We start from the raw sequence: 12,081 nt of genomic DNA, 5'->3' as shown, positions 1-12,081 counted from the left end.
GCACAGTTTAACAAGGACCATCGAACAGTAAGCAAAAATTCCTGGACTTTGAGAAAGAAAGAAGCTGACAAGTCAGAGCTATCATGGAACTATACATTAGGTATTATTATTAGGAACTCATCTGGCACTCACAATTGGGCCTTGCTGTTCTGTGAAGCATCAACAATTTTATAGAACATCGACTTCACACAAGACTATTCGGTGATTGAGATGCATCAAGAAAAATAGCCAGACCACTCTTTGCTGTATCTCTCCGGAACACAGCATTAGCCTTGCTTCATCCTTCTATCCTCTAGATAAGAATTATTTAGATACCCAATCAGAAAATCCTGCTCCCTCACAACACTGATCCAGAAAAATGTCCCAATTCTTTGAGCCCTCCTCATTATCATCTAATGCAAGGCCAAATCTTAATTCTTTCTATGGTCTGCACTCTCCTTAATTTCAATGAATCAATAATACCCAAACCCTGCCCTCCTTTCAACTACAGGTGTGTTCCTGGTGATCTCAGCTATATGGTGTTGATATCTTGTTATTGAGGTAATATGTAAAACAAAAAGGCTACCTGGGATTTTACCAAGGTAAACCTTACTTAGAAATTTCTTGTGGCCTATAAAACACAAATATAACTAACCCATATACAATGATGTCAATTTGGACATTAAATTCTTTAATAAGGGCCTACCAAGAACTGAAATGATTCATTTCCTGATGGGAATCTTGATTTTGTCTTATCTACAGATTCACTCTTGACTTCCTTCAAGATAGAACTTTGATGACTTTTGCTTAGGCACCTGTATTCTGAGCAAAACAGTTTTCAAAAGAAAACCAATCCTATATTCCACTCAGGTTATAAAGGATTTAATGCTCTACTTGGTTGGTGATAGGGCACGAGTATATCAGATACACATCAAAAAGGATAATCTTGGACTTAAGGCTGTTCAATGCATTTCCAAATTCAACCAAGAAAAATAATACTTTTGAAAATTTACCAGAAAGATACACAGTCCATATATTCTTCTAGATACCCTGGAGTAAGTAAGATCAGAAAACTGTTAATACCTGGATCATGATATTGATCCCCACATAAAAGCCTTTACCCAGCTGTACTTTCATGCGATTCTACTGGACTACTTTGGGGACAATTGTCAGTAACAGCTTTATGATCCTTGGCATTGATGTTGCTCATTATATTATACTATGTCCCCTTAATACCAATGCATGAGATAAAACTGTTAGGGTTGAGTGTCTCCTGAGTTTGCTCTTACTCGAAGGCATTATGGATTATGTAACTAATCATCCTTTTCTCATATCTAGTTCCCACAGAGACAAGTTAATGGTTTAATTCTATGAATTTATAGATCACATATTATAATTACACAGGCTTCCAAGTATGTATTTAGGAAGTCTCTTTGTATTATTTTTCATTGATATTTTATATTGTATAGATCTTTGTAAGCTATCCTAAGCTATTTTTTTCAGATTGAAATGGGGGAAATAAATTAAATTATTACTGGAAAATGTATTTAATGAGTGAGTTGATGAAGCTCAGATACCTATCAAAATATGGGAAACTCACCAGTCTTGACATTATAAATGAAGCCCATCTGACTCCAAATTTACTTTCTCAGTCTATCCAGATGTTCCCTTGTAAAATATATAATTTTTATTATTCACTTAGCCAAATAAATATATTTTTTATCTATTTTACAATGTTCATTAAGATGTTACATTTGTAATTACTTTTGTAGGTTGTTTAGGAGGCCAAAGTAGTTATTTAAAAACACACTCTTTAAATTTTTCTAGGCTAATGCATATCATGTTTACCTTTTTTTCAAAGTAGTCCCATTACATAAGGTTCTCAACTCACGATATATGTGGTATAGCCAGATGTCTTGCTTTTTTTGCATTATCTTATGGAGTTGTATCACTTGCTTCCCTGGTTAAACTGTTCATTCCCCTTCACATCTACTTTGCATCTGAATTGTATTTCTAGTGTGGATAAGCTGAGAGCCCATCTGTAAGTAGAATTCCTACTATCAACGTCCAAAGGAGACAGATCTGAGGAAACGGTCACGAGACAGAAACTTCCAGGCTTCCATGTGACACTAGAAGAGCAACTGCCCATCTAACTATTGTGTTTGAAGTGCATTATTTGAAAGTTTAAAATACATTCTGAAGCCAAGTAGAAATGGCTTTTGGACATTTACCAGTTCACATTGTCAATGAAATAAAAGGCCAGTTTGCCTTGAGGAATTTGATTTGTGAATTTGAGTTGAAGCACAAAAAACCTAAATAAATAAAAACCCATAGATTTTTAGATAGACATTTTCCTTTTAACTCAAACATACATTACATAAAAACAAGTAGGCCAGCATGAGAGTGAAAGCAATCTATTATAAGCTGTAAAGGTTAAAATGAGAGACTACAAAGGTACTATGTGGCAGTCTGATTCACAAAATGGGTGTCTGTAGCTGTCATATTGTAATTGCTTAATTTTAAAATTGTAAGTCTATGATTTATCCCAGCTTCAAATGAGACAGACACAATTACTTGTGTTTGAAAGATTATGTAAGGTGGAGGGGACATCAAGATCAATCTAGCCAAAGTGCCCTGAGGCAAAGCGGAACACGAAGCCAAAATCTATTGGTAGAAGCAATATTCAAATGCTGGGCATTGTAAATACAAGCAACAAATCCAAAGGGCCAGAGGAAAGTTCAAAGGCAGAGAGACAGGGCCCAAGGTCTAAAACTGAGTAAAGTAGCAGAGCAACATAATAAAATTATATAGGTTTCAGATGTACAATTCTATAATGTCATCAATATATTGTATTGTATATTCACCACCCAAAATCAAGCCACCATTCATCTCCCTTTTACTCCCCTCTACCTCTCCCCACCCCCTTTTATCTGGTAATCACCATACTGTTCTCTGTGTATATGAGGGTTTTTTTTTGCTTAGCCCCTTCACTTTTTTCAACCAGCACCCAACCCCCAAAACCCTCCTCTCTGACAGCTATCAGTTTGTTCTATGTATCTATGAGTCTGTTTCAATTTTGTTTGTTTATTCATTTTGTTCACTAGATTCCACATATAAATGAAATCATTTGATATTTGTCTTTCTCTGGCTTATTTCACTTAGCATAATACTCTACAGGTCCATCTATACTGTCAAGAAGAAGTAGGATTTCCTTTGTTTTTACACAACTTTTGATCCACTCATCTACTGATGGGCACTGGGGCTGCTTCTAAATCTTGGCAATTGTGAATAACAGTACAATGAACATAGGGGTACATATATTCTTTCAAATCAATGTTTTGCATTTCTTTGGATATATTACCAGAAGTGGAATTGCTGGATCATAGGCAGTCTTACAATTATCATATGCTTTGATTATCTAATCATTTTGTAGTTTTACTTTAATAACCACAGCACAATCATTTAAAAGTTTTCCACATTGCTATCTACATTAACCTAATTTTTCTCACCAATGAAAGAAATATGTTTGTGGCAAATTATGTAAATTATTTGAGGTCACCTTGGAAATGCAAGTGAGTTGCCTACCAGAACTGATTTTAATAGAAAAACCAGTAAGAGAAGGTAATGGTAACTATCCTTAAATAAATAACTTATTTGGAGGTCTCTGTCATTAATGTGTTACTGACGGAAGGAAAACTTGTACTTATACACACAAAATATAACCTTCTATCTTTAAAAGTCTGTCCCAACTCTGACAAATCAGCTGAAACAATCCGAAATTAGATGATTATCTCACTATAGCTACTGAGTGTTAAGCCTCTACAGTGTTCTTGACATTGTTCTACATGCTTCTCTTCCATTAATATCTGCTGCAGCTTTGTGACAAAGACATTCCTACAGACAAGTAAACCAAACTCTGTGATTGTGTTGCCCCATATCACACAGTTACCAAGTGGCAGAGATGGGATTTGGATACAGAATAAATAGGAAGTTTTTATTTCATCTACTATGAGACCTTTCTTCCTACTATATGCATCAATCGTATCCCAGGAAAAATGAAAGCAGTGGAGGAGATTCCCACAGGAAGGAGAGGTGTGGTTCCATGCCTCAACATGAGTCTGATCTCAGCCCTGAAGGAGAGGTGTTTCTATGAGGTTGTAACTCCTCTGCAATATCTGCTGGTTATATTTTCTTCTCATTTCCTTTCCTGAAAATGTTTTCTCTTTGTTAAAAAATAATAATAATAAACCCCCAAAATAATAGTAAAAGCATTGTTATTATTGGTAGCAGATGTGCTCTGAGATGCTCTCCAGGGAGTGGCTGTAGATTAGTATTGAGTCAGTGACCCCCAAAAAAGTCTCTTAGGTGCTTCCATTTTGTTGAAAGGAAAAAGTTTGGAGGCAGACTGACATGATCACACAGAGCAAAGCCAGCTTCTATGAAGAGATGATGAACAGACTACCAAGGCGTTGTCATTTCTTGTGGAAATGCTCCACAAACCTCAGCACCACCTTGATCTTGGTCGTATTTTTGACCTAATTGACCTCCAGTCCCAAATTTGTGAACCATAGAGGAGTTCACAGCCCACATGCAGTCCCTCATTCTGGTTGGCATACTGCAAAAGTTTTCTTTAGATGACAATTTGAAAATGGGCCCCTCTGGTGCTGGTTCACAGGTATGCGGGCCCATGTACTCTCCAAGACCCCGTGGATCTCTCCAACAAACTCTCTGTGGGCCTGGGAGCCTCTTCCAGTCCCTCGACCCCAAGAAAATCTTTCTAGTTGGTGCTTTCAGGCTCTAATTCCCGGTGCTGGGGCCCTAGCCTGAGTAGTCTGTCTCACTGTTTGCTCCTTCACTTGGTCTATCTGCCCGCGAGTGTGTGACCACAGTCAGACAGCCGCCCTGCACTGGGTCTGCCGTCACCACACCATGCCTGGGATCTACCAACCGCCTCTGCCTCCACTCCTGGGTCCATTGGACGGATCGATATTTCCAGTCCTACCCTGCTCCACCGCTGACTCCACCCCTCTTAGCGGTCTGGCTGAGTGGTTCGTTGTTGTTGGACTTCCGTACAGTTCTATTTTCACTGTTTTGGCTGCATTTTTGTTTCTAAAACTTTGCTGTCTTTAAATTTAGTTGTGGGAGGGGGCACAGTGTTTCCACCTATGCCTCCATCTTGGCCGGAAGTCCATCACAACCCAGCGACTGGGTCGCCTGGCCCTGGCGAACACCTAAGGCTCTGCCCCTCATACATAACAGGTGTGAACAGACCAAACATTCTGATTCAAGAACAGCTCAAAGCCCCAGAGCCTATAATTCTAAGTGACCAAGAAATAGCCAGCCTTTCAGATGCACAGTTCAAAATACTGGTGATCAGGATGCTCACAGAATTGGTTGATTTTAGCCACAAATTAGAGGAACATATGGAGGCTAAACTGATTGAAATGAAGGGAAATGCACAGGAAACCAATAGTGATGGAAAGGAAACTGGGGCTCAAATCAAGAGAGTGGACCAGAAGGAAGAAAGAAACAAGAATTCAAAAAAATGAGGACAGGCTTAGGAACCTCCAGGACATCTTTAAATGTTCCAACATCTGAATTATAGGGGAACCAGAAGGGGAAGAGGAACAGCCACGAGTGGAAAACTTATTGGAACAAATAATAAAGGAGAACTTCCCCAATCTGGCAAAGGCAATAGACTTCCAGGAAATCTGGGAAGCTCAGAGAGTCCCATAGAAGTTGGACGTAAAAAAGAACACACCAAGGCATATCATAATTACATTAGCCAAGATTAAAATGAAGGAGAGAATCCTAGAAGCAGCAAGAGATAAGGGGATAGTCACCTACAAAGGAGCTCACATCAGACTGTCAGCTGATTTCTCAAAAGAGAATTTACAGGCAAGAAGGGGCTGAAAAGAAATATTCCAAGTCATGAAATGCAAGGACCTACAGCCAAGATTGCTCTATCCAGCAAAGCTTTCATTTAGAATGGAAGGGCAGATAAAGTGCTTCTCAGATAAGGTCAAGTTCAAGGAGTTCATCAGCATCAAGCCCTTATTATATGAAATGTTAAGGGGACTTATCTAAGAAAAAGAAGATAAAAAATATGAACAGTGAAAGGACAGCAAACTCACAGTTATTGACAACCACAGGTAAAACAAAAGCAAACCAAGAGGACAGCTAGATCGGGAGCGGAAACATAGAAATGGAGATCACATGGAGGGTTAGCAACAGGGGGGTGGGAGGAGGAGAAGGGGGAGAAGGTACAGAGAATAAGTAGCATAGACAGTAGATAGAAAATAGAGCGGGGAGCAGGAATACTATGGGAAATACAGAATCTAAAGAACTTGTGACACATGGACATGAACAAAAAGGGGGGAATGGTGGGGGAGGGGTATGCAGGATGGAGGGGAGTGAAGGGGGAATGGGACAATTGTAATGACATAATCAATAAAATATATTAAAAATGGATGAATATCTTAAACTTGCTATATAGTTATTTTTCATATATTTTGATATATTTTTCATACCCATTAGAAAGGGTATGAAGTTTCAGCTAAAGTAAAAAAATTCTCAGATATTATATTTAACTGAGATTTTTTAATTATTAAGTACTTGTACTCTCTTTAAATGGACAAGCCAAAGTAAAAATTTTCTATTCAAATATTTCTCTGTAGGTCTTTACACAGTATGGTATAACAGGTTAATCTAAATTACCAAATGATACAATATACATCTAAAATAAAGTACTCTTATCTATTAGATAAAACCATGAAATTTCCACTTTTGGGGTAAATGATCAAATATTACAAATTTCACCTGAATACTTGTGTGTGTGTGTGTGTATGTGTGTGTGTGAATATGAATATATTAATTTATATGAATGTATGTGTATGTTTGATATATTAATGCATATGTGTATGCATGCATATATAAAATTAACTAAGCTACCTGAAACACAGTTTTTGTACATGAAATGTACATGAAGTTGCAATGAAAAATGTGATAATGTAATTATGAAATTAAAATGGTCAAAGATAATTAAAAACACCACTATAGTGATGCTGATCAAATTATTTCTGAAGGCTTACTGTGGACATTTGGTAAGTGTGTTTGTATCACCTATACATGTTACTACCTGCTGATAAAAGCACAGAATATTATTATTTATAGGATATTAAAGAAACTAAAATGCTTATTATGACCACATTTGAGATAGTCAATAAATGTTTTTCCGAGATATATTTTAAGTCAATGACTACTCTAAGATCTAGAATTTTATGGTACTTAATCTCAAATACATTTATCTCAACACTCATTTCTACTTGCATGTTTCCATCATATTATTTTACACTTTTTTCACTTCTACTTCTACTCTCACTGTTGACCATGGTAGGCAGGCGGAAGCCTCAATATAATAAGAACACATAATAATGCAAAATGTTTCAGGAGGAGTATTGCAATAAAATCAGTTTAGCTTTTACTATGTTTTCTTTCATCTTGTGACTACTATAGCCTTTCATATATGTGAGTATATCTGGAAAGCTCTTCAATCATAATAGTGGCCTACATTTGCTTAGCATTTGCTATTTTTTTCAAAAAGTTCTCACGTATATTAAATAGTCTGTATTATGCCTTATCAAAAGGACTGCAACTGACAGGGAGAATACTATTGTCACATGAAATGTAGAGAAACTGAATCCCTGTGAATTGAGTGATTTATTGAAGAGAAATTTGTGGTTAGGTGCAAACCTGAATGAGACATAAATATAGGTCTTCTGATTCCTTGCCCAGAGCCATGTACAGTTTGCTGACAAATACGACCATAACAGTCCCTGGAGATATACCAGGTCGGAACTTGTACAAAGCTGGCAACAACACGGATTTATTTCATGGGCTTCAGCTCTGGATTCCTTCATTTACTTAGGGTTACTGCTTCTTATAATATCCTAAAGTTATGATAACAACCCTAGAATGTTTGGATTGAAGGCTTGTAATTGTCCAAAGAGGCAGACAAATGAAAACATGTGCGAGGGGGGGAGAGTAAGAAAAGCCAATGCCCCTGATTTGTAATTAAGCTATTTGGATAACAAGTCAGAAGGCGAAGGTGTATGTGGAAGACTAAGGATAGATAGCTTTGCTCTGTATGCTCCAAATAACTTCACAAATTTCTATTTCCATGACTTTCTTAAGTCTTTCCCCAGACAGAATCACGTTCCCGTCTCCTTTATCATCTTTCCTGAGCTGGAAGCTCTCCACTTCAAGAATGTGAACTTGGAAGACTGACTAGTGGTCCAACCCTTTTATTTAACAGCTGAGGAAATGGAATCTTGATGATTTTGAAACATTCAATTACACACAAAGTGAGTTGTGGTTTGCCCTCTGTAATGAATTGTCAAATTGTACATCCACCATTTTTTTGCAATTACAGGTAGTTATATTTCCATATATACTTCTCATGTCTTGCCAGAACAACACAATTGCAGGTTCCCAAATAAGCTACCCAATATTTCCTTGCATTCTCTTTCCATACCTGGCATAGTTTTCTGCTCATAAAATGGTGGAATGAAATACTAGCAAATGAACGGACATCTCTCTTCTAGAGCAATTTTAGAGGGAAGAAATTTCTTAGATAGACCCTTCCCTATTTCATGTAGAATTATACCCTTGTCTTCATGTCTCTGGCCCTATAGCCAAGTGACTGTGCTACAAAGAACATGTGGAGGTTCCCAGAACTTCCCAACCTGCTAGCAAGCTCTCACTCCCTCCTGTGAAACCACACACAGGGGTTGGGTTCTCTCCACTGAATAAAAGCAGAGGGTTATTTCTACTTGAACATACTTTTTAAAAGTCAGTTATAGTCATGTAAATATGAAAAAATTTTCTTGACTACAAGCCCTCTATGAAAAAAAGCAATAATAAGGTTTGCATCCTTTGAGTACTTTCACCCACTCCCCTGAATCTCCTCCCTCTACAACCACCAACCTACTCTTTGTTCTATGTTTTCACATATATGTGAGATCATACACTATCTTTCCTCTTGTCTGACTTATTTCACTTAGCATAGTGTATTCAAGATATATCCACATTGTTATAAATGGAAGAATTACCTTTTTTTCTTATGGCTGAATAGTATTCCATTGTGTATATATGCCACATTTTCTTCATCCATTCACACCTCGATGGACACTTGCATTGTATACATGTCTTGGATCCTACTGTTTTCCAGAGTAGCTGTACCAATTTTTACTATCAGTGCACAAGAACTCCTTTCTCAACATCCTTGTTGGCACCTATCTCTTTTCTCTGTGATAACAGCCATTTGAACAGGTGTGAAGTGATATCTCATTGTGATTTTGCTTTGCATTTACCTGATACTTAGTGATGTCGAAGCACATTTTCCTGTAACTGCTAGCCATTTGTATATTTTCTTTGAAAAAATGTCTATTCAGGTCTTTGCCATTTTTAAATCAGATCATTTTTGTTTTTTGCTATTGAGTTGTGTTTCTTTTGTATTTCGAATATTTAGCCTTTATCAGAAACAAGATTTTCAAATATGTACTCCCATTCAGTATGTTGCCTTTTTGTTTTGTTGATCACTTCTTCTACTGTGCAGAAGCTTATCAGTTGATGTAGTCTGGCTTATTTATTTCTAATACTTTTGTTGCTGGTGATTTTGGTGTCATACCCCAAAAATCATCACTGAGATGAACATAAGGAAGCTTTTCCCTATGCTTTGTCCAAGAGTTTTATGCTTTGGGGTTACTCAAATATTTGTTTAACATCATTTATGATGATAATACCTTCCCTAAAAAGTTTACAATTGCCAAAATGCAAAACGACCTTTAAGACTTCCATTTAAAATTATTTTTTTAAAAAAGTGTCACCAGTAAAATGGTTATTGTTAAAAACACTGAAATTATCCTCAAGCCCTATTTGAGGAGGCCAAAGTGTAGCTCTCTGATAATTTACAACACCTCTTCCTTCACTTCCTCCCCTGCCTTTTTGAGTCCTTATTATCACATGAGGTCATATGACAAATGACATTCTCACAACTGTCACAGTAATTGTAACAGTCCTAGCTGTGACTTGGTCTGAATAACTGCCCCGTTGGCCCACTTGAAAGTGAAAATACAGAGCTTCCTAGCATTTTCTTGAAGTAAAGATCTCCCAATGTAGCTGATCTAAAATCTTCTGGGAGATCTTTCTTCTCTGCAACGCCTTACTGTTAACATACCAGAATGACTTCAAAGTGTCATTCATTTAATAATCAAAGTCATGTGCAGGATGCTGTTATGTAGTCACTTATATATTCATGATACTACTGTTAAATTCAAGGAACCCAATTTCATTTTTCCAGCTTAATAAAATGTACGTTTTCTATGGTAATAGTGGGAAGGCTTCTGTACATGTCCCAAAGTTATCAAAGGAGACATTTGTGTAATTACAACTTTGCTGTCAGGAGCTATTTATTGTAATCTGAATAAAACAAAAATCTAAAACAAAAGAAAAAGTGGTTGGGTTCAGGAGAGAGATACTGTTTGTTTTTTTCACCAGCTGTATAATTTATAAACATATCTAGGAGTTTCTCCTCTCTATCCATTGGTTGACTTTTATATTAGACAGCTTATTATATTATTTGACAATTATGAGACCACTCTTTTAAAAAACTCTGCACACTTCAGGAAGTAAAAGGGAAACAAAAAGAGACTGGTAGTAGGTGTGTAGTTCAGAAAAGGTTAATTTTTCCAAAGAAGTAATGGTGTTTTCTGTATTGCTGTGGGGCTTAATTCAGGCAGTTAATGATTTTTAAATTTTGATAATTAGGAACATCATGAATTGTCAAAATGCATGCAGTATTTGTTTGGATATTAAATAATTTCCCATGCTGATTCTTACTAATGTTAAACTCAGCTTAAATTTGGCCATCCTAAAGCATTGAAGGTACAGGAATATCAGAGCACTGGCTTGAAGTGCTGCATTCACCTCTCACTGAGTGGGTTTTTTTCCCCCCAGAATTTTTTATTATATTTTTCCCATTACCTTATATCTCCCTATATACTCTTCCACCTCCACCTACCCTCCTCAATCACTGCATGGTTATCCATCCATGAGTCCTTTTGTTTTTTCTCTCAATTCCTTGATACCTTAACCTCCACCCAAAGCTGTCAGCCTGTGCTCTGTCTATGAATCTGTCTCTATTTTGCCTGTTAGTTCAGTTTGTTAATTAGATTCCACATGAGTGAAACCATATGGTCTTTGTCATTTTCTGACTAGTTTTTTTCAGTTAGCATAATGTTTTCCTGGTCCATCCATGCTGTCACAAGGGTAATATTTTCTTCTCCTTCTTCTTTTTTAAAAATGACTGAGTAGTATTGCATTGTGTAAATGCTCCACAGTTGTTTTATTCACTCATTTATTGATGGACACTTGGGTGGCTTCCAAATCTTGGCTATTGTAAATAATGCTGCAGTGAACACAGGGGTGCTTATATTTTTTGAATTAGTGTTTCACTTTTCTTTGGATAAATTCCCAGAAATGGAATCACTGAGTTATAAGACAGCCATCAACAAAATAAAAGAACAACCCACTAAATGGGAGAACATATTTGCCAGTGCATCTGATAAAGGGTTAATATCCAAAATTTATAAAGAACTTATACAACTCATTTAAACTCCATTTAAAATAGGGTAAAAGACCTGAACAGGCACTTCTCCAATGAGAACATATAGATGGCCAATAGACATATGAAAAGATGCTCAATGTCACTAATCATCAGAGAAATGCAAATTGAAACTACAATGAGATATTACCTCATACCTGTGAGAATAGCTATCACTAATAACTCAGCAATCAACAAGTGCTGTCAAGGATGTGGAGAAAGGGGAACTCTTTTGCACTGTTGGTAGGAACACAGATTCGTGCAGCCACTGTGGAAAACAATGTGGAGGTATGAGTTACCTCAAAAATATAAAAATGGAATTGCCTCACTGAGTTTTTATACTTATTTATTTATATCTTTGTGCCTCAATTTCTGTACCTGTATGGGACTTTAACAAAATGGTCACATCCAAGTTTGAGAAGTATTTATTTTAATAAAAT

Source organism: Sturnira hondurensis, unplaced genomic scaffold (genome assembly GCF_014824575.4).
Source record: "Sturnira hondurensis isolate 20B ecotype Veracruz unplaced genomic scaffold, ASM1482457v3 Scaffold0016462, whole genome shotgun sequence".
NCBI lineage: Eukaryota > Metazoa > Chordata > Mammalia > Chiroptera > Phyllostomidae > Sturnira > Sturnira hondurensis.
This window is presented reverse-complemented; position numbering follows the sequence as displayed.